Genomic DNA, 20615 nt, shown 5'->3' on the forward strand with positions numbered 1-20615 from the left:
CAAGTTAGAAAACAACAGCAGAACAGGGGCCTGGTCCAAAAAGCAGCCATAACAAAATCAGAATTGGCCCCTTGGATGGAAAACTGATCGGTGTTAGTCCATTCAACCGTGTGTGACTTCACTGAGAAGTGAATGAAAAGATCCATCATCACTCGAGCTACAATTCTGCAATTCACAGTGGCAATGGGTCAATAAAGAGCAGAGCCTCTGCTTTAATCCCGTGGAGTTAGACATGTTATTTGTACCAATGAGCACAATGTGCATTTATCTTTAAAACCCAGCAGCAGCAGCAGTGAAAGAACCTGAATTGAAGTGGAGAAAAAAAATGAAATGAAACTAAACACCATTACATTTTATTAGTCCACTTATTTATCATTTACCCGACTTAAATTTCCTTAATGGATGATAAGGTGCTGGAATCCTACTATCTGTTAAATCATTAAACATATTTATTCAGCCGTAACCTGACAGGGATGAAATACAGGTGGCAGCAGCTCAAGATGAAAATGTAGCTCAAACATAAGACATGCACTGAGCTGGCACTTTATTAGCTTCACCTGACTAAAACTAATGCAGCCTAATACAACATTCCTGCTATAAATCCTCCTTCATGAAGGTTGTAATGTTCAGTTTGTGTTGAAACGGTTTTAGAGACGTGTTGATTCAACTTTATGGTCATTTTGGAGGCTGCCGTTTGTGCTGCTGTAGAAGTGGATTGTGTTATCAGGGCAGGTGTTTCAATCACCGACATCTCTGTGTATTATGTCATACAGTTCAACAGCAGCACAAACTTCAGCCTTCAGAAGGATGAAGTTGAATCAACATCTCTTTAACAACAGTTTCAACACAAACTGAACATAAGGAGGAGGATTTACTGCAGGGCCACTGTATTAGACTGCATTAGTTTCAGCTGGGTGTTCCCAGTGTGAGTGTAGCTTTGCCCTCGAGGCCTTCTGGCTGAGAGGTTTTAAATAAAAAGAAAGAAAGAACTGAAAATAATAAGTTAAATAAGTCAGTACATATAACAGGATTCTGTTAGAGGAGAACTCCAGTATTATTTCAGTGTTTGACCTTTGTGTTTGGAGAGTACAGAGAAATTATAAATCACTTGGAGGAAAACAAGAAATGTTTTCAGTCTGATTTGTACTGGGCCAGTGATGCACTTCAGCCTCTTGTGGCTGAAACGAGTATTACAACAACAAACACTGAAAAATCCTTTCAGGGCCTCTGTAGTTATAAATGTCTAAAGCTTCATACAGATTTTCATTATGTTTTCAGGTTGTCCATCCGTCCTTCTGTCCGTCCCGGATTCTTCTACGTGCAATATCTCGATAATGCTTTGAGGTCTCTCTGTCAAACTGCACAAATGTTGACTGTGACTTAAGGCAGATCTGAAAGGAGTGTGGAGGTCAAAGGGCAAGGTCACTATAACCATATTTATGTTTTGCATGGTAATGCGATATTGTAAGAACCGTTTGAGGGACTGTCTTCAAACTTTGCACAAGTTTCAACTGTGCCTCAAGGATGAACTCTAATCTAATCTCACCCTGTGGTACAGGCCCCAGCTTGGATTCACAGTGTATGTTACCATAATAACTGACCCAGAGTTCATGATCGGATTCTTTAACTGGAAACCCAGAGTTTCCCTCAACTCAGGGTTACACTCAAAAGCTTTCACTAAATCAAGAAAACACAACAATTTTGAGCAAATTTGAAAACAAAACAGAAAATACAACATTTCACAAAACACAACAACAAGACAGCAACAAATAAACACAGCAAACTCTACCAATTATTGTAATGTTAACTGTGTTTTTCTTTGGTGTGCTTTTCTCTGTTGTTGTTGTTGAAATTGTGTTTGTTAGCAACCTGTTTGTGTGATCCTGGCTCTGTGCTGTTCTCTGTGTATATACTGTATATGAGGCAGATCATCTGGTAACGAGGAGAAAGCGCTTTATGAAAAATCTGAACTCATCTACACACTTTCACTGATATCCCCTCACACATGAACACACACACACACACACACACACACAGAAACACGCACATCTCTACAGCTGTAATTTTCACTACTAAGCTTAAGCAAACACAACCCATCTCTGTGTATTAGGTGGAATATTTGCAGGAATGGTTGTAAGGAGAAAACAAACAAACATGATCTTTAGTCACCTTGAAAAACCTGAAAGCAGACGTCTGCTGGCTTCAGCCACAGATGCTCAAAAAAATAGGCTGCACACAATTCACCAAAACATTTCTACCAATATAGAATATAACAGTAGATAAAGAGGGGTTTCTATTTAATTCAGGGGGGGGGGGGGGGGGGGGGGTCTTTCACTCATATGGCAGCCATCTTAGATCCTGAGGGAAGATTCATTATCATCATGAATAGTGATGATCTAACCCATGCTAATATCTATGGCCCCAGTGAAATCAACCCTTTCTTTGTCATAACCTTTTCACCTCTTCCTCAGAATTAGCCAACATCATTATTATAACTGGAGCTGACTCTGATGTGGTTACTGACCCACCACTAAACAGGAGAAGCACGACAGGTAAGACAAGAACCTGTTATTCCACAATTACACTCCAGCAGCACATGAGTGAATATGGTCTTGGCAATAGCCATCTATATACTAATGAATATTTATACTTAGACCAATCACATGATGGTGTTTAATCTGTCCTTCGAGATCCTGTATGGAGGTTTGTTCCTATCTTTATTCAAGAGCATCGAGTTTGAGAGCGTGATTTCATGATTTCACGTTCAGATTTTGTAATGCTTTCCCTCAAACTCCGCCCTGTACGCTCAAATAGTCTCTGCTTATGTGCAGATTTTCTCTGCTGTTGCTCCAAACTGTGTCCCTGCACTCAGATATCCAGGTGCTTGCACAGATGTCCTGTGCTCCAGTTTAAGTCCTTTGTCTTGCATTGAAGTTGATTCTGTATGCCCGTGGATTTGCTCTGCTCCCGCTCAAATCTTTACTCCTGCACTCAGTTATTGTTGCTTGCACAGATTCCCTGTGCGCCAGCTTAAGCCCTTCTCCTTGCGTATTCAGGCTGTGCTCTCCTGTGAGCTTGTGAAGCGTCTGCTCGCAGATTTCTGCTCTCGCTCTCAGATTTTTGTGCGATAGCTCTCTGTCGAAACTCCCCCAAACAGTAGAATGCCAGGTATGGACTGTTGACCAATGATGCTGAAAAAATGACTTTATGAGTTTAATGTGAAGGCAGGAACACCACCATTAAAATAAAAAAGCTTGCTTGAGGACCTTGACTTTGTCAAGTCCCAATCATCCATAATGTTACAAAGGGGGTGGGGAGCACTGTGCAGTAGGTACAATGCTAGTATATATAGCTCTTATTGCAATAAATATGGGCAACTGCTGTACCTATTAGCTGTTGTTTGATAAAAAAAAACAAAACAAGCTAATTAAAGGAAGTGTAACCGCCTGTATGACCTGTTCTAAGAAGTGAACATGGCAGCAAAGTGACTTCTTTGGTACCTGATATTCTTTTGTTTGGGGAATTTCTGACACTGCACAAAAATCTGAGAGTGAGAAGAAGCAGAAATCTGAAAGCAGATGTTTGACGACTGCACAGAAGCAGCCTGAATGAAGGGAGGAGGACCTGAGCTGTAGCACACGACATCTACGCAACAGTACATCCGAGTACAGATGTTCAGCTCTGAGAGGAAGCAGAACAAATCCGAGCATGAGAGCAGGGTTATAAAATCTGAACGTGAAATCAAGAAATTATGCTCTCAAACTGAAAGACCATGCTCTCCAATAAAGATAGAAATAATCCTCCTTAATCCTGACTTTGATTCCTTTATCATCAGTGAGTGCATCCTTCATGGAGGTAAATGATTCTCCAGATGCCTACACACTACTGCTATGGGAAGATGTATTAAAAAGAAAAATAATAAATGTAAACACAAATGTAGACATCCCCAAGCTGACTAAAGACCAAATGGATTTTCTAGATTTATCTCTAACCCCATTTGAACTGCAAAATGCTTTAAATAAAAAGATCTGTACATGACTTCATCAAACTCCTCTGGAAAACCTTATTATTGCTGTTTCTTAGAATTATAATTTAAATTAAACATAATGCTTCGGTCTCATCACTTTACCACTCGTCAAACCCATGTTGACGTCACCTCTGAATACCTCCCCCTGTCCTTAATAAACAATGTTCATAAAGTCATCACTAAAGCACAGTCAGCCAGGCCTGAGACTATAACGTCTCCAGTAATTCGTCATGACTGAACTGGTTTCACCAAAACGTGTGCGATAAACTGGCAGCTGTAAGGGCTACAGGTGAACTATAATTGTTTTGTTGGTACCTGTGCTGCCATGATGATCACCTGCTGTCTCTGTCCTGATCTCTCCTGTTGGTGACAGATGTGGTTCATCAAAGTGAACAGTGGAGATGTGGGAGTTTCCAGTGGAGCAGTTCCAGAGCAGGGGTGAGGCTGAGGCTCCCCGGTGCTGCCAGTCTAGATATTCTAACCTAGCCTCACCACTTCCTGCTCTGCACAGTGATGCTGCTACCATCGTATTACATTTTTAGCTTTTGTACTTATTTATTCTTGATGGTTGATTAACAGGGGAATCTGGTGAAACTACAGCAGCTTTGTTACCACCCCACTGTTCTGGATGAACTAATTTATTTTAGAATTATTGCATATTTTTCTGCTGTGTTTAGGTGTTCAGTCTGAAGTGTTATTCACTGTGAAAAGTATAGTACAGATCATTAGATTATCATCCCTCTGTTGAATAATTGTTTTTAAAATAAATTCTTTTATTGGTAATTTCACCTGGTGAGAGAGAGAGAGAGATGATGCAAAGATATGCTGATGGTCTAGTGCTCTCTTTAGATGCTCAAGAAGCCTTAGAATGGTAGAATAGGCCTATAATTTTATTTGTTAAGCACCTTTGGTCTTGGTGACAGTTTCATTAGATGGGTAAAGGTCCTGTATGACAATCCCCAGGTAGCTATTTTGACTAATGTGCTTAGATCAGACAGTTTCCCAGTGTATAGAGGAACGAGGCGAGACAGCCCCTCTTGTTTGGTTTTTCCACTGAACAGTTAGCAGAGGCCATAAGGATGAAGCCTTTTATAAGGGTTTGCAACTTGATAGTGTGCATCATAAGATAAGCCTATGTGCAGAAGCAGTTGACTTTACATATTTATGTCAAAGCCATCTTTCTTTCTTTGACTGTATTGATTTATTAGCAGGTTTTCTGGATCCAAATTTAGTTTGACCAAGCCTGAAGCCATGCCACTAGAGAGCCTTAACTTGATACCTGCTGCTTTGCCTTCTTTTCACTTTACATGGTCACTGGCATGGTTTGTGTACCTACGTATGTTTATACCTAAGCACCTTTAAGCAAATGTGCACTGTCCATAAAGTTGGAATAATTTTGTACTTTATTCCAACTTTATGGGAAACAGTGTACAAATAACTTTGTTCTGCTGTTGGAGAAGGTGAGACAGAATTTGGAGCAATGGAATTCTTTGCCCATCTCTTGGCTGGGATGCGTTTCCCTGGTAGAGATGGTCATGTTACCTCCATTATTGTATCATGTTCAAATGATTCCTGTTTTGATGATGATGTTCCTTTACATGGAGTAAACAGCTGAATATGGCTGCCTTGCAGCTACCAGGTTCTGTGGGAGGTCTACACTTACCAATATCAGAACATTTCAGCTGTGTTCTCCTATGAGGTGTATTTCTGACTTGGTCGTAAATAATGTGTTGAGTTGTGACAACCCTGTTGTCCTTAATACACCTGGTGATTAGTGTGTGTGGACTCGAGGGTGGGTCTGATGTGTGTTTCAGACAGTATAGTAACAGTGACATTAGTAGACTGAAGGACTTCTTTTCTGATAGTGTGGTAATGGTGTTTGAACATTTAATTGAGAAATATGGAGTCCCCAGGCAGGACTTCTTTTCTTTTGTTATTTGCAGATAAGGAATTATATGTTGCACAGCACAGAGTTAATTGACAGCCCTGAAAGATGTCCTGCTGAGAAACTCTTATTTCAAAAAGCTGGAAAAATACCTCAGTCTATTCAATGAGGCCCCCCTGTTACTTTACAGGAGCTTAGGGCCACATGGGAGAGGGAGCTATCTGTTACAACTGATGATGAGGAGTGGGAAGATACCTGGAGACATGCTAAATCAATTTTAGTCTGCAATCGTACCACAGCAATGCAGTTTTCAGGATTATACACAGAATGCATATATCTCCCAGCCACAGACGTCATTTCATAAATGCTCTTTCCCCCATGTGCCTCAAATGACAGACAGACAGTGACACTCTAACTCATTGTCTTGGATCTATGGAGAGAGGTCAGAGGAGAATGGTCAGACTGGTTGGAGCTGACAAAGACTACACTAACTCAGATAACCACTCTGTACAACTGTGGTGAACAGAGAAGCTTCAACCATGAGGAAGATGGACTACAACAGCAGAGACCATGTCAAGTTCCAGTCCTGACAGCCAAGAACAGAGATCTGAGGCTGCAGTGGACACAGACTCACCAAAACTGGACACATGAAGACTGGAAAAATGGACACAACCTGCCTTGTCAACAGTCCAGTCTGGTGGTGGTGGTGGTGATGGTGTGGGAGATGTTTTCTTGGTTCACTTTGGGCCTTAATACCAATCAGTCATGGTCTGAATGTCACAGTGTGTCTGAGTATTGTTGCTGACCATGTTCTTCCCTTTATGGCCACAGTTCACCATCTTCTAATGGCTACTTCCAGCAGGATAATGCTCCATGTCACAAAGCTAAAGTCAAACTGCTTTCATGAACATGACAGTGAGTTCAGTGAACTTCAGAGTCCTCCTCAGTCTCCAGACCTGAATCCAGTAGAACTCCTTTGGGATGTGGTAGAACAGGAGATTGGCAGCTTGAATGATGTGATGAATCATGTGAACATGGAGCAGAAGCTCAGAGGAAGGTTTCCAGCATCCTGTGAAATCAGTGAGAGCAAAGGGAGGAAGTACCCAGGATTAATATGGTGTTCTTTACACAGTGCTTAGTGAATATAATACAATATGAATGTCTGTATGATTGGGCTGCAGCAGAGATGATGACAATTACAATTAGGGCTGTGCATATGATTGGATGTGTGTGTGTGTATTACTGATGACAAGACATTAGATTTTGATTTTACTTATTTATTATATTATTCATTGCAACATTAGAAGTGCTAATGTCTGTTTACCAGTGTTTAAGACCCTCTGAATCTGAAGTTTCGTTGCTTCCAGGGAAGTGCATCTTAATGCTTTTACTTAATGACCCATCAGTAAAGCGTCCTGACAAGCTGCAAACTGAGGCATAATCAGAAGATCAGTCTTCACCCACTGTACACAGAATTACAGTACATTAAGCTGACGTAATGATCACAGAATCAAATCAGGACACGACCTGAGCCATGATCAAACAGGCTCACCCTCAGATTCACATTCAGACCCCTTCAAAACTCTGCATGTTCTGCACAGATGGTACAGTCTGGATGTCTTCAGTAATTATTGAAATTTTCTGACATGGCTTGTCACTGACATTGGGGATTGTCTAACCAGCAAATTTCCACACCTCATTCTGTATCTGCTTGTTCAATGACTGTTAATGCACTGCAGAGAAAAGCTTAGCCAGCACACTTTGCCAAAAAAGGTGAGTTGGCATTGATTAGTTGTCTCTGGTCTTTTGTCCATCCAGAGTGCCACACATTAGGGCGGGGCAGGTAATCAAACAGGCGGGAAACACAGGAGGGCAGGAAGTAAATTTGAAAAGAGACAGAGGGTTAGAGCTAAAAAAGTATAACAGGAACACAAAAACAGGATGACAACAAAAAGGAACAAGAAGACGTAACCTGAATCAAGGGCTAGACGTGACACAGAGTAAGGCTATCACCCCAACCACTGGTGCTGAAGTGTATCACATAAAACTGGTTGAAATATCTCAAAACAAAATTCAAAAACATGCCGACCACTAAAGTTTTCTACTAAAAACACAAGATGTCTCATTCCAACAAATACATGCTAACCTACAAGTCTGTTTTCAACTTGAGGTTAAATTAAAAGTAGAGACTGTATTTTGTTTTGAGAAGATATCCAAAGCTGATTATCATGAAGATACATTACATAACTGTTCACACCAAATAAATGTATTGCTGTGCTTTAAATTTCCTTTGTGAGTCTCCTTGGGCGAGAGCCCCACATACCAAACTGTAAAATAAAGCACTTAACCACAATTAGGCAGCACATTAACACCACAGTCAAAGTTATCCATTTCTATAATCACATTAGCTTCTCACCTGCAAGGTAAAGTGTCCAGAATGAAAAATAACTAACCTTACAAACAGGGAAGGTATAAGCACTGATCTGGTGTCAGTTCTCATTTTATCCAAAATTTGAACTGAATGCACAGAACATTTTGGGATCAGTTTTCCGTGAGTCAGCGGCCTGCTTACCGATGTTATTGGGTGAGCTCTCTGTGTATGATGAAGAAATGCTGTATCACGTCCTGAGCTGAGAGTTTCCGTCTGTGTGATGAAGGTCATTGTCACATCAGTGTAATACCTAAGAGAAAAAGAGACACACACAGAGGGAGGGAGTCTGTATGTGTTTGAATGCAAGTAATAATATTCATGCTGAATCCATCAGATCACAAACTTCAGCTTCTTCAGATCTGTTAATTAATATCTGTCCTAAAAGCAGCTTATACACACATCACCTATAAGCACTGGGCTAGTGTGGTCACATTGTTTAATGAATTGTTTACAGTGGTTTAAACTTTTCAAATCTGTACTAATTGCAAACTTAATTTAAAACATTATCTAATGGATAAAATTTGTATATATATACATTTTTTAAATCCTTGTTGTCTTTTGCATAAAACAAAGACAAGAAGAAGACCAACTTTTGCTGCTGAGGTATGTCCTGTTGACTGTGGAGGTGCCTCTTACAGAGGTCAGCCATATTGTCTGCAGCCTGTCATGATCTGTTCCTTCAGTGACTCTTTGTGGACTCATCTGTTTTGGTTTCTTTGTTTTCCCTCCTGACTCTGTTTCCTGTTTTACTTTGAAATTACATTCCTTGTATATTCCTTAAGGTTTTACTTCCTGTTTTTTTCCCCACCCGTGTGATTGCTTGCCCCGCCCTAATTAGTTTCACCTGTGTCCTATTGTCTTCCTCTCTCCAGTGTATTTAAGTCTCTGAGTTCCTTGCAATCCTTGATAGTCTTTTTTCCTCAGGTTCCTGTGGATTTTTGACTTATCAGTTTTGTTTCTAGTAGCATTCCTTGTTTTTCTCCTAGTGTGTGAATTTCTGTTCCTCACTTTTTGGATTCCAGTCATCTCCCTTCTCTGCCTTAAAGATTGTAAGTTTACTCTCATTTATTAAAGTTAGTGCACACTTCCATCCTGCCTCTATACAAGTCCAGAAACCAGTGAACTTAGCCAGGTTCCTCTCCACTCTGTCTGCAGCTGAAAGACTCACTGCTTTGTTAAGATGGTGGCACATGTTAAGATTTAAGATGGTGGCACATGTTTTCATGTGCCACCATCTTAAAGCACGTTTCAAGATGGTGGTTGAACAGCCATGCTTTCCTTTTTCATTTTTCATTCATTTTATGTGTTTAGTTCCACCAAGGAAGAAATGATTTCACCTGTTTTGAAATAAAAAGGAACAAACTTACTCTTCACTGATCCTCTGTTTTATCATTGTAAAAGTAACTGAGCAAACATAAGTTTAGTAACATGGAGGCTACTTAATAAATCAAAATTCAGAAAAGCCAGCTACATGTTTTCACATTTTTATTTACAAACTTGTTTGTTTTTCACTTTTTGTGGTGTAGCCAATGTTGTACAACCACAACATCCATGTTTGGAATCAAGAGGACCTGTACTCCTCTACTCCTTCAGTATATTTACTGTTTTACTTTTTTTGTAAAAAAGATTTCTCATTATTGTTGTTTCACAGTTTATACCAGAGTTTGACTTTGTCAGTCCAGCAAATTAAACTTAATAGTACTGATATGTTCTTGTGACCAAAATCAAAAATTGTATTACTCTCAGATGATTCCTTGTCAACAGTAAATTGTGAAGTGTGAATGTCAGAGCTTTTTGAGAAGGTATATATCCTAAAGATTATGTGTAATCACTAACATTTGTAAAACGTTTCAGGCAGCACAGATGGTGAACAGGCTGAATAACATCCTGGGATATTGATCTGGTTAGTTAAGTAGCAGAGGGAGTTAATCAGTTTCAGCTGCTTTGGTGTGCATGAAAGGCCACTGACATTTTTTCCTTCCTCATCTTTTCTGATTGTTTTTTGCTAGCTTTGCATTTGGCCAGGGTCAGTGTCACTACTGGTAGCATGGAGTGATACCTGGACCCTACAGAGGTTGCACAGACAGTCCAACTCCTCCAGGATGGCACATCAATACCTGCCATTGCCAGAAGGTTTGCTGTGTCTCCCAGCATGGTCTCAAGAGCATTGAGGAGATTCCAGGAGACAGCCAGTTACTCTGGGACAGCTGGACAGGGCAGGAGAAGGTCCTTAACCCATCAGCAGGACCGGCATCTGCTCCTTTGTGCAAGTAGGAACAGGATGAGTGCTGCCAGAGCCCTACAAAATGACCTCCAGCAGGTCACTCGTGTGAATGTCTCTGACCAAACAATCAGAAACAGACTTGATGAGGGTAGCTTGAGTGCCCGGCGTCTAGTGGGCCCTGTGCTCACTGCCCAGTACTGTGGAGTTTGATTGGTATTTGCCATAGAACACCAGAGTTGGCAGGTCCGCCACTGGTGTCAGTTTTCACAGATGAGAGCAGGTTCACCCTGAGCACATGTGACAGACGTGAATAGGTCTGGAGAAGCCGTGGAGTACGTTAAGCTGCCTGTAACATCGTTCAGCATGACCAGTTTGGTGGTGGGTCAGTGATGGTCTGGGGAGGCATGTCCATGGAGGGACGCACAGACCTCCATAGGCTGGACAACGGCACCCTGACTGCCATTAGGTATTGGGATGAAATCCTTGGACCCATTGTCAGACCCTGCACTGGTTTAGTGGGTCGTGGGTTCCTCCTGGTGCACAACAGTGCTCGGCCTCATGTGGTGAGAGCATGCAGGCAGCTCCTGGAGGATGAAGGAATTGATGCCATTGACTGGCCCCCACGCTCGCCTGACCTAAATCCAATAGAACACATCTGGGACATAATGTTTTGGTCCATCCAGCGCTGCCAGGTTGCACCTCAGACTGTCCAGAAGCTCAGTGATGCTCTGGTCCAGATCTGGGAGGAAATACCCCAGGACACCATCCGTCGTCTCATTGCTGCATCATTTTCTCACTTTTTCTCACTCACATTTTCAGGGTGTCTTTGAATTCAGCCCTCTGTAGGTTGATAATTTTCTTTTCCATAGACTTCTGGCCCCCCCCCCCCCCCCCCCCCCCCCTTTGACATCTGATGTGTTTTCAAAGTTTTCCTTTAATTTTTTTTGAGCAGTGAATTTTACAAAAACATATGTGAAATACATGTCTGCTGTGAGTAATAATACCTTGACCATGTCATCCACTGAAAGAAATGTTATGTTTGAAATGCACTGTCCCTTTTTATATGAGAGCATTTACCCATGTTTTACTGTTATTCAGTGAATCTGTGTTCTTATGATTAAAACGACTGAAATAAAAACCTGTGACTGTGTGATTGTGTTGATCTCCTTGTTCTTAGCAACATAATACAACTTGTAGTATAACACACTGAATTCTTGGTCATATTTTGTTCTGTTTTCATTTGTCCAAGTGTTCCTGTGACATTGCTGATGGTTCTATACGCACATAAGGTTTTAATGTAAGTTGTTGCAATTGTTTCACATTGGATGAATGTGATTTTGCTTAATTATAGCTCTTCATGCTCCTGTGTAAGAAATGTAATGCTGTCACTCACTGTGTGTTCATGCTGTGTCTATCAGTTCAGGAGCTGAGGCAAACTTTAAGTCTTTGGCTGCACAGGGCAGAAGTGAAATGGGGAGATGATCAAAGGTAAGAAAAGAGATGTAATTCATTTTCATTGACATCTGACCCATCATTACTTTGTGGGTAGATATGATAGTGGGGTGTGCTTTGTGTGTGGGTTTTGTTTTTGTTTTTGTTTTTTTTTGTACAAATGGTTAAAATGGCTAGAAATCTGCTTATTTAAATTAGCTGTAACTAACATATACTGTGTTTCTTTTATTCTGTGTTATAGTTAAAAAATTAAAGCAACACTCAGATCTCAATGGGGGAAAAAAAATCATGCCAAATATCTAAACTGATATGGACTGGGTAATGTGTTAGGAACAAAAGGATACCACATCATTGATGGAAAAGAAAACTATCAACTTACAGAGGGCTGAATTCAAAGACACCCTGAAAATCAAAGTGAGAAAATGATGCAGCAGGCTGGTCTATTTTGCTGAAATTTCATTGCAGCAACTCAAAATGGTACTCAGCAGTTTGTACGGCCCCCACATGCCTGAAAATGTCAGGGCATGCTCCTAATGAGATGATGGATGGTGTCCTGGGGTATTTCCTCCCAGATCTTCCCTTTCACGTCTGTCACATGTGCTCAGGGTGAACCTGCTCTCATCTGTGAAAAGCACAGGGCAGCAGTGGTGGACCTGCCAATTCTGGTGTTTTATGACAAATGCCAATCGAGCTCCATGGTGCCGGGCAGTGAGCACAGGGCCCACTAGAGGAGGCTGGGCCCTCAAGCTACCCCCATCAAGTCTGTTTCTGATTGTTTGGTCAGAGACATTCACACTAGTGACCTGCTGGAGGTCATTTTGTAGGGCTCTGGCAGTGCTCATCCTGTTCCTACTTGCACAAAGGAGCAGATACCGGTCCTGCTGATGGGTTAAGGACCTTCTCCTGCCCTGTCCAGCTGTCCCAGAGTAACTGGCTGTCTCCTGGAATCTCCTCAATGCTCTTGAGACCGTGCTGGGGGACACAGCAAACCTTCTGGCAATGGCAGGTATTGATGTGCCATCCTGGAGGAGTTGGACTGTCTGTGCAACCTCTGTAGGGTCCAGGTATCACTCCATGCTACCAGTAGTGACACTGACCCTGGCCAAATGCAAAGCTAGCAAAAAACAGTTAGAAAAGATGAGGAAGGAAAAAATGTCATTGGCTTCCACCTGTAATCCCATTCCTGTTTTGGGGGTTGTCTCATTGTTGCCCCTCTAGTGCACCTATTGTTAATTTTATTCACACCAAAGCAGCTGAAACTGATTAACAACTCCCTCTGCCACTTAACTGACGGGATCAATATCCCGGAAGTTTATTTGACTCGATACTCTGATTAAAAAGGGTTCCTTTAAATTTTCTGAGCAGTATATTAACTTTGAACTGGATGTTTAACAAATGTGTTGATGGTGTGTTTTGTTTGTTTGTTTGTTTTGTTTTTTGTTTGTTTTTTTTGTCATGAGGAAGATTCATCAGCTTCTACACCTTTGAAGCATGGATTGATGAGACTGCCATCCCCTGCTGTTTTAATATGAACATTTCAGTGCAGTTAAATTCCTCTCTGTTATGCCAGGTGGACCAAGAAGTCCTGGAAGTGGAACTTGTACCCACTGAATGTGAAGGTGGACTACAGCTACACTGCAGACCTCCACAGATCTATCCTGCAGAGAAGGCTGTTTGGTACTGATGGGATGCCACAGAGCAGAACCATGAGGCCTGATGATCCCCATCAACCTGAGGTTCTGTCAGATGTCCCTGCCCCAACTAACCAGGAGCTGTTGCAGATGCATGTCAGCAGAGGGCAAGGTGAGTTGGCTTATGATGTTTTAGCCTGCGCATGGAGTGGTAACACACCTGTGTGCAAAACCTATGGCAGGTTCCACAAACCAGGTTCAGCTCTGCTTGTTTACAGGTTCTGAACCTCAGACCTGCTGACAATGATCTGGAATAGTTTTCTAAACAACAACAAATCACTGAAACATTTATGAAATTCTGGAAATGACTGAAGTTGAAATGCTGTTTACTAGAATTGCTGACTATAAACTGACTGTAAATGACAGTGAGCTGTGCTCCTCTCCCTAGCATTGTCTCTCATGGGCTTGTCCTTCAGCAGTGTGTGTTCCTGTGTTTTGGAGGAGTGGGTTTGAAGGGAGAGGCTGGGATTTTTTCAGTCAGATACATTCAAAACCTAGTTTACAGCTGCCGGTTTTTCCAAATTTGCCTACCCCAGGTTTAAATTATTCCTCAACATAAAAAAAAAAAACAAAAAAAAAACAAAAAAACAAAATTAAATGTTCTTTTTAATCTTTTTTACCGAGTATAGTTACATGGTGACGCCCTCATTTTATTAAGTTATGTTAATAAATTAGTCCTCACTATAGTGTATTGTTTGACCTTGTAGTGGAACAGTGCAGTTTGTCATAATTTTTTTTAAATGGTAAGTTCTGCTGTTTCCATCCTGATGTGCAGTGTGATTGTGTGTTGTTATGCTACTCTGCTTTAGGTATTGTGTACATTTTGTGAGATCCCATAAGCTGCTCTTGTTACCAGCAGCTCTGTTCTGATGTCAAACTAGGCTGGATACTCACGCTCACAACTCTGAGAATGGTTGCAAAAAAAAAAAAAAAATTATATATATATAAAATTCAGACTCCACAATAAAATCAACCAGCACACAATATGTTTTTAATTTAGTTTTAAGTAGAAATGCACAGCTGATGAAAATACATTACACAACTGTTTAAGCCAAATAAATGCTTGTAAATGTGACTTTTTCTTTACTTTTTACTTTGTGGGTTTGCTGGGGCATGACACCACTGACTCTTCATGCAATTTAACCTCACAATCAGTTAGGTTACCCAGCTATCTATTTGTGTAATCTGCCTAGCATAATGCCTGCAAGATACGTTGGCCAAATTAAAACAACAGTTAACCTTGCAGACTAGGAAAGCAAAAGCACTGATATGGTATCAGTTCTGCATTTCCCCCCCCCCAGATTTTACCTAAATGTGTGGAAATTAGTGGGATCATTTTTATAACATGAAGCCTGTGATTCTGTGGTGCCTGCTGTGACTGAATGAATGTAACTGGCTGCAGAAAGACTGAAGTGTGAGAAGTGTGTATTCGGTATGGGTTAAATGAGTGTTGGCATATTTCAGAAAGAGGACACATGTCCCCATTACCTGGTGGTGTCATGTATAAGCAGAAGTACATTAGTCCTCAGGACTTCAGGTGTTGGTAACAGAACTGACCCAGAGTATGTGGATTTGTATGCTATGGAGTGTGAATGTAATAACAATAAGCATAGTAATAAAAATCAGATGAAAAACAATAGGGTTCCAGGTTATTTGGAATTCTGAAAACCCCAACAAAATGTGTGCATGCCCAAAGAGCAACAGAAAAGTAGAGTGTAAGAAACATGCACTAAAGATAATCTAATGCCAAATACATCCAGATGGTGGAGAATGAAGTGTTGTGTACAGTTATTTGCAGAGACAGTGGAGTAGAGAGGCTCATCCATGTTTTTCTCTTTGCATCAGTCGTGATGATGCTGGTATCAATATGCAATACAAAGCATATCGTTTGTATGATACTCCAGGAATCAATCAGTCCAACCTTACTGTAGGTGTGTCTAATCAATCCAGAGTGTGTCAGAGACTAAGTTCTGCAGGGGATTCAGCTCAGTTTTCTTTCTTAAGGCACTGTCTGTGTTTTTGCTTTAACTGTTTTTATTTTTGCTTGAGACTGTAGCTCTGTGACTGATTCTGATATGATGGCTCCCTGTGATCTCACTCCATAAAGAGAAGCGTCTGTTTCGTCAGTCATACTTCGTTCTAATGTGTTTGCAGGCTTTGAAGAGACATGTTGAAAGCACATTGAGAATGACGTCTTATGAATGTCCTTTGTTAAAATATCCCCTCATGATTTTAATCTGTTCTTCCACCCTTTCAAATTCAATTAAAAATCTGTGCAACAACACTGCTAAGGAATACACAGCAAACAGGAAATGACATTGATCTGTCTAAAATATTAAGGTATAAATGAAATGAGTAACATCCCATGATACATCCATGGCCAGCTGGTGCACCCGTGAGGATTTCTGTTCATTCAGTAAGTCATGTTGACTCTTTTTACCTTTCATTAGGCTTTTTCACTGGTTAATCAACTCTCCAGCCTTTGAGAAGCTTCTTTCAGAGGAGACAGAAGTAGCTTGCTGAGGTAGGGGGATTTTTCTACAAAAGTACTGAGTTTTGGTCCAATGAAATGACTTTCTCTTCTGAGAATAAGTGCATTTCAATTAAGACATCAGGGTCACCTGACCTCAGAGCCAGACTCATCCCCTGTACCTACTGCTGATGAAGCAGCCCCTGAAGGGAAGTGTGATGTATTCACAACATCCATTGTTGAGGCAGAGCTTGAGGAAGCTTCAGAAGCTGAATCGCTCTTTCATGAGTTCAACATTTGCCTGGTCATGGAATGTGAGGTTTTTCAATCTTGTGTCCAAGATTGTGCTGACAGCCAGACCGTCAAAGGTTTCAGTATCTCTGAAATGATGTTAGCAATACAGTGGCAGCTCTGTAGATACCATACTACCTTTTCACAAGGTGCAGTTGCTTTCAGCAGTAGTTACACAAGGGGAATCACTTTTGTGACACATTTTTTTTTAGATACCATCTCTCTTATTCCTTCTTCAAAGGGCCTCAGGGCATCAATGAACAGACTGATCAAGGACCTGTCTTCCTCACTTAAGCATAGTGAGCTCTTTCCAGGAAGACAGAGGACTGTGGTGGCAGCTTCCTTCTGCTCACACAGTCTCTCAAACCCATGCAGAAAACCCGTTCTACCTTATTTCAGCTGCTTGTAATAGTTTGTGTCCTGGGAATTTGAGCTACTTTTTTTAAGCCTCTCTGGTGCCTTTGTGCTGTGGTGAATCAATACTTCTGTAGCACTGTATTTCTCCTGTGTGTGAAGTAGATCAGAGCCTTAAAGAGTCTTTCACAGTTAAATTTTTGTAGTGAGTGCAAAGATAGATGGCACATCCAACCTGCTTTTCACACCTCAGCTGCCATATTGGCACCATTATCTGTCATAACTGTCACTATAGCCTGAACTTTGGTAGTTATGCCCCACTCTTCTTAATTCTCAGCAAATGTGCTTTCATTAATCAGTTCTCAACAAAATTGCTCAAGACATTTAAATAAGCCTATGAGTCTAGATGTCCACATGTCTGTTCTGATTACCACTTAGATTTCTCCACCTTTGAGCAGTGTTCTTCATACTCTCAAATGAGAGAGGTTGAAGGGCCTTTACAATAATTTCTGCAAAGCTTCCTGTTATGTCCTGACTTCTTGGGCAATCACCTGTGAAATAAAAGACTAAGGCATTTTTATGTAGGAATCCTATGACTTTCATAGTGACATACAAAAAAAGGAGGACTGTGCCAGTGAACTTTGGAGGGTCTGGCTACATTTTGCCCCTCCTCCTCCTCCTCCCTTCTTTTCAGCTGCACCTCTTTTCTCTCTCTTTCTCTCTCTCATTTTTTTTTGTAAAGTGCATAAACAAATTTGTGGTGTTACTACAGGTTATGGACTGAACTAAGGACGTATGCTCTGTGTGTATGACCACAACAGCAGCAGAGGCGTAGAGTGCAGAGTGGTTTAATACCAAATACATCCAAGCTGTAGACACAGAAACACCTGTGTTTGCAGGAGAGAATTTACATCTGTGATGCGTGACATAATGTGGCTGACCAGTCTTGATTAAACTGACTTGGGCTCTATCCAGTCACCTTTTCCATTGTGTGAAGAGTTTTGTGAAGTGTTGTTTTCTGTTTTGATCCACGTGTTTTGCACGAGTATCACAGAAACATAATATGGAAATCACAAACAGGGGTTTACTATCATTCATTCATTTATTTATTTTTTGCACAATATATAAACATTATTCTGTCACTAGCCTCAACAGCAGACATGGAGACACGGCATGGCTTTATGAAACAGATTACTCATGGTTCAGTTTGTTTGACTAATTCAGCTTTTGAAAAATAATCCCTGCTTTTCTGAGCCACCTCTATGAAACACCTCTTTGGTCTTTATCAGTTGACACACAAGAACTAGCACTGTGGGCTGTAACTAACCCCACAGAAACTTGACTAGCAACCACACAGAGGTTCTTGTTATAACCACCAGCACAGATCTAGACTTGGTCTCCAGTGGTTAGTTTCTTCTCTGTGTGTTGACACTGCCATTGCTGTTGTTTACTCTAGCTGAGCAGAGTTAGAACCAGGCCAGACCTCCCTCAGGGACTTGCCACCATCCCATGTAAACAAGTTGCTCCAGTGTATATTAGTAGACACTTTGATGTCACCAGCTGACTTAGTTTCTCTTCTCTTACTCTTAAATATTTTATTGACTTAGGCTGATTCACAACAGTGGAGTGAGAGATTGACTGTAACAAGGCCTGCAACTGCTGTTTTCAAAAACTCGGAGGGATAAGTTATCTTATGGTGTACGGAAATCAGAGACATGGTGGCAGCACATGCTGTATGAAACGGCACAGGTTTAAGTACCAACACACTGAGAGAGGTATGTCTGTTAAAATGCTGACGGACTGTTGATGCACACTATACACTGGTCTGTCTGTCATTCTTTTCTAAATGTGTCTGCCTCCCTCTTGTGGCTGTTCTTGTTCAATACAGGCTCCCTTACTGAACCACATATTCCCTCAAAGCTTTGCAGCCTCTCCTCTGAGAGGACACTTTGCATAATTGGCACAATCCATGTGCTTTAGAGAGAAATGCATATTTTTAACAGACCATTAACTTAACACCTCTCTGACAAAGTTAACAAAAATGGACTAAAGTTTCACAAAGGCTAATATTGGTTAATTTTAATTATATTATTTATTTGCTCCCCTGCACAAAGTATGTTTCCCAGTGTGTGGATCTGTTTCATAGCAGGTATTTTAGCTTGTCAGGGCAGGAAATGCAGATGTGTAACTAATTACAGTAATGTGATTCTGTTCTTTTAAATGCCACTTTGCACTAATGTCATAGACTGAAACTGGCTGTAAATGGAAAAGTCATTAATAATGTTATTACTAACACCTGTGCTGTTCCTGCTATGTCTGCTGTATAAAACGTCCATTATATTATATCTGTTGTGTTTTGTCTTTTAACTTTATGGCAATAATACAATCATGGATGGATATAATTGACGTTATTGTATTATCATGGAATTATTCAGACACATTAATGTAGCAAATCAATCATTCTGTTATGTAAACTCACCAGCAGCTATCAATACAATATACTGACCTCAATTAAATGTGAACAGCTAGGAAATCGCCAACAATGAAAATGAAATAAATATATACATGTCACAAGCATAAACTTAGTAATTTAATCAAACACAGCTGAAACTAAACAGTTGACATTTATACCTCAGTTCATGTTAGTAAAAACATGATCAGAGAGGTATTGAATTAAAGCTCTATCCTCATTTCTAATCAAATGTGGAATATGAACTTTATTTTAAACAATGTTTCATCATTATATAATAGACTGTAGGGAATTAAATGAATTTTATTTTCTACTTTACTCACAATCTTCTCTGATTCTTTAATCTTCAACAACATCTCTGCTTCTTCTAGTTTCTCTGTTATGGTAATGTACAGTCTGACTCTTACTTTAAGGCATGTTATTAGCATTTTTCACATTTATAAACTTTCTTAAATAAGCAATATGTCCTTAACTTTGGCTGTATTTGCCACATTTCTTGTGCCAGTGTTATGTATTTAGCCCCGATTTGGTGTTTTTCCATTTGCTTTTTTGGGGCGTAGTTTTCCTCAAATTCACATTATCACATTTTTCAAAAATTTCAGATGCTCGTTCACCTCCAACAGAAAAATCCCAAGAGAGTATTTTACTAGCAGCCCTACTGCCAAAACATGCACGTATTTCTAAACTCCCCAGAAGTATCTACTTGCCCTTTTATAAACATCTTCACTATTGTACAACCTCTTGTAACCCCATAATCTTGACACATTTTCTAAGACAGGACAGACATGTCTCTCAGCATTTTAGCTTTCCCTTTAACTCCTCTAAAAGCAGTCCTTGTAGAGTCTGCTAGGATTGATGCTCCATGTAAAAATGACATACTTTCATCAACCAAAAAAAACACTGAGATGCTTAGAATTATCTGAGTACTCATCTGTTTTTCACTGCAGTAAATCACAAGTAAACTGCTATGCTCACATGGTACACTCCTTTCACTGCAACACCTATCAAACACACCCTTTTAATCAAGACAGTGTACTTAAGCCGTCAGTGCTCAGCTCCTTCTTTTGCTGCATGCCTGCGCACACTGCTCACCCAAAGCTATGCTGCTGCTTGATGCCACCGCTGCCAGTGCTGCTGACAGCATTTTCAAAAGCCACATTAACCTGATCATTGCGTTTTTGAAAGCTACTTGCTGCCATATTAGCCTGTTTACGTCACTTCAGGGGGTTTATGGAGTGATTTACCATGTCTGCTTCACAGTCTTATTCTGTTGTTTGCTGCCAGTGGCATTAGTTGAAACTCTGAGACTCTGATCGGCAG

Source organism: Toxotes jaculatrix, chromosome 1, assembly GCF_017976425.1.
Source record: "Toxotes jaculatrix isolate fToxJac2 chromosome 1, fToxJac2.pri, whole genome shotgun sequence".
Classification (NCBI taxonomy): domain Eukaryota; kingdom Metazoa; phylum Chordata; class Actinopteri; family Toxotidae; genus Toxotes; species Toxotes jaculatrix.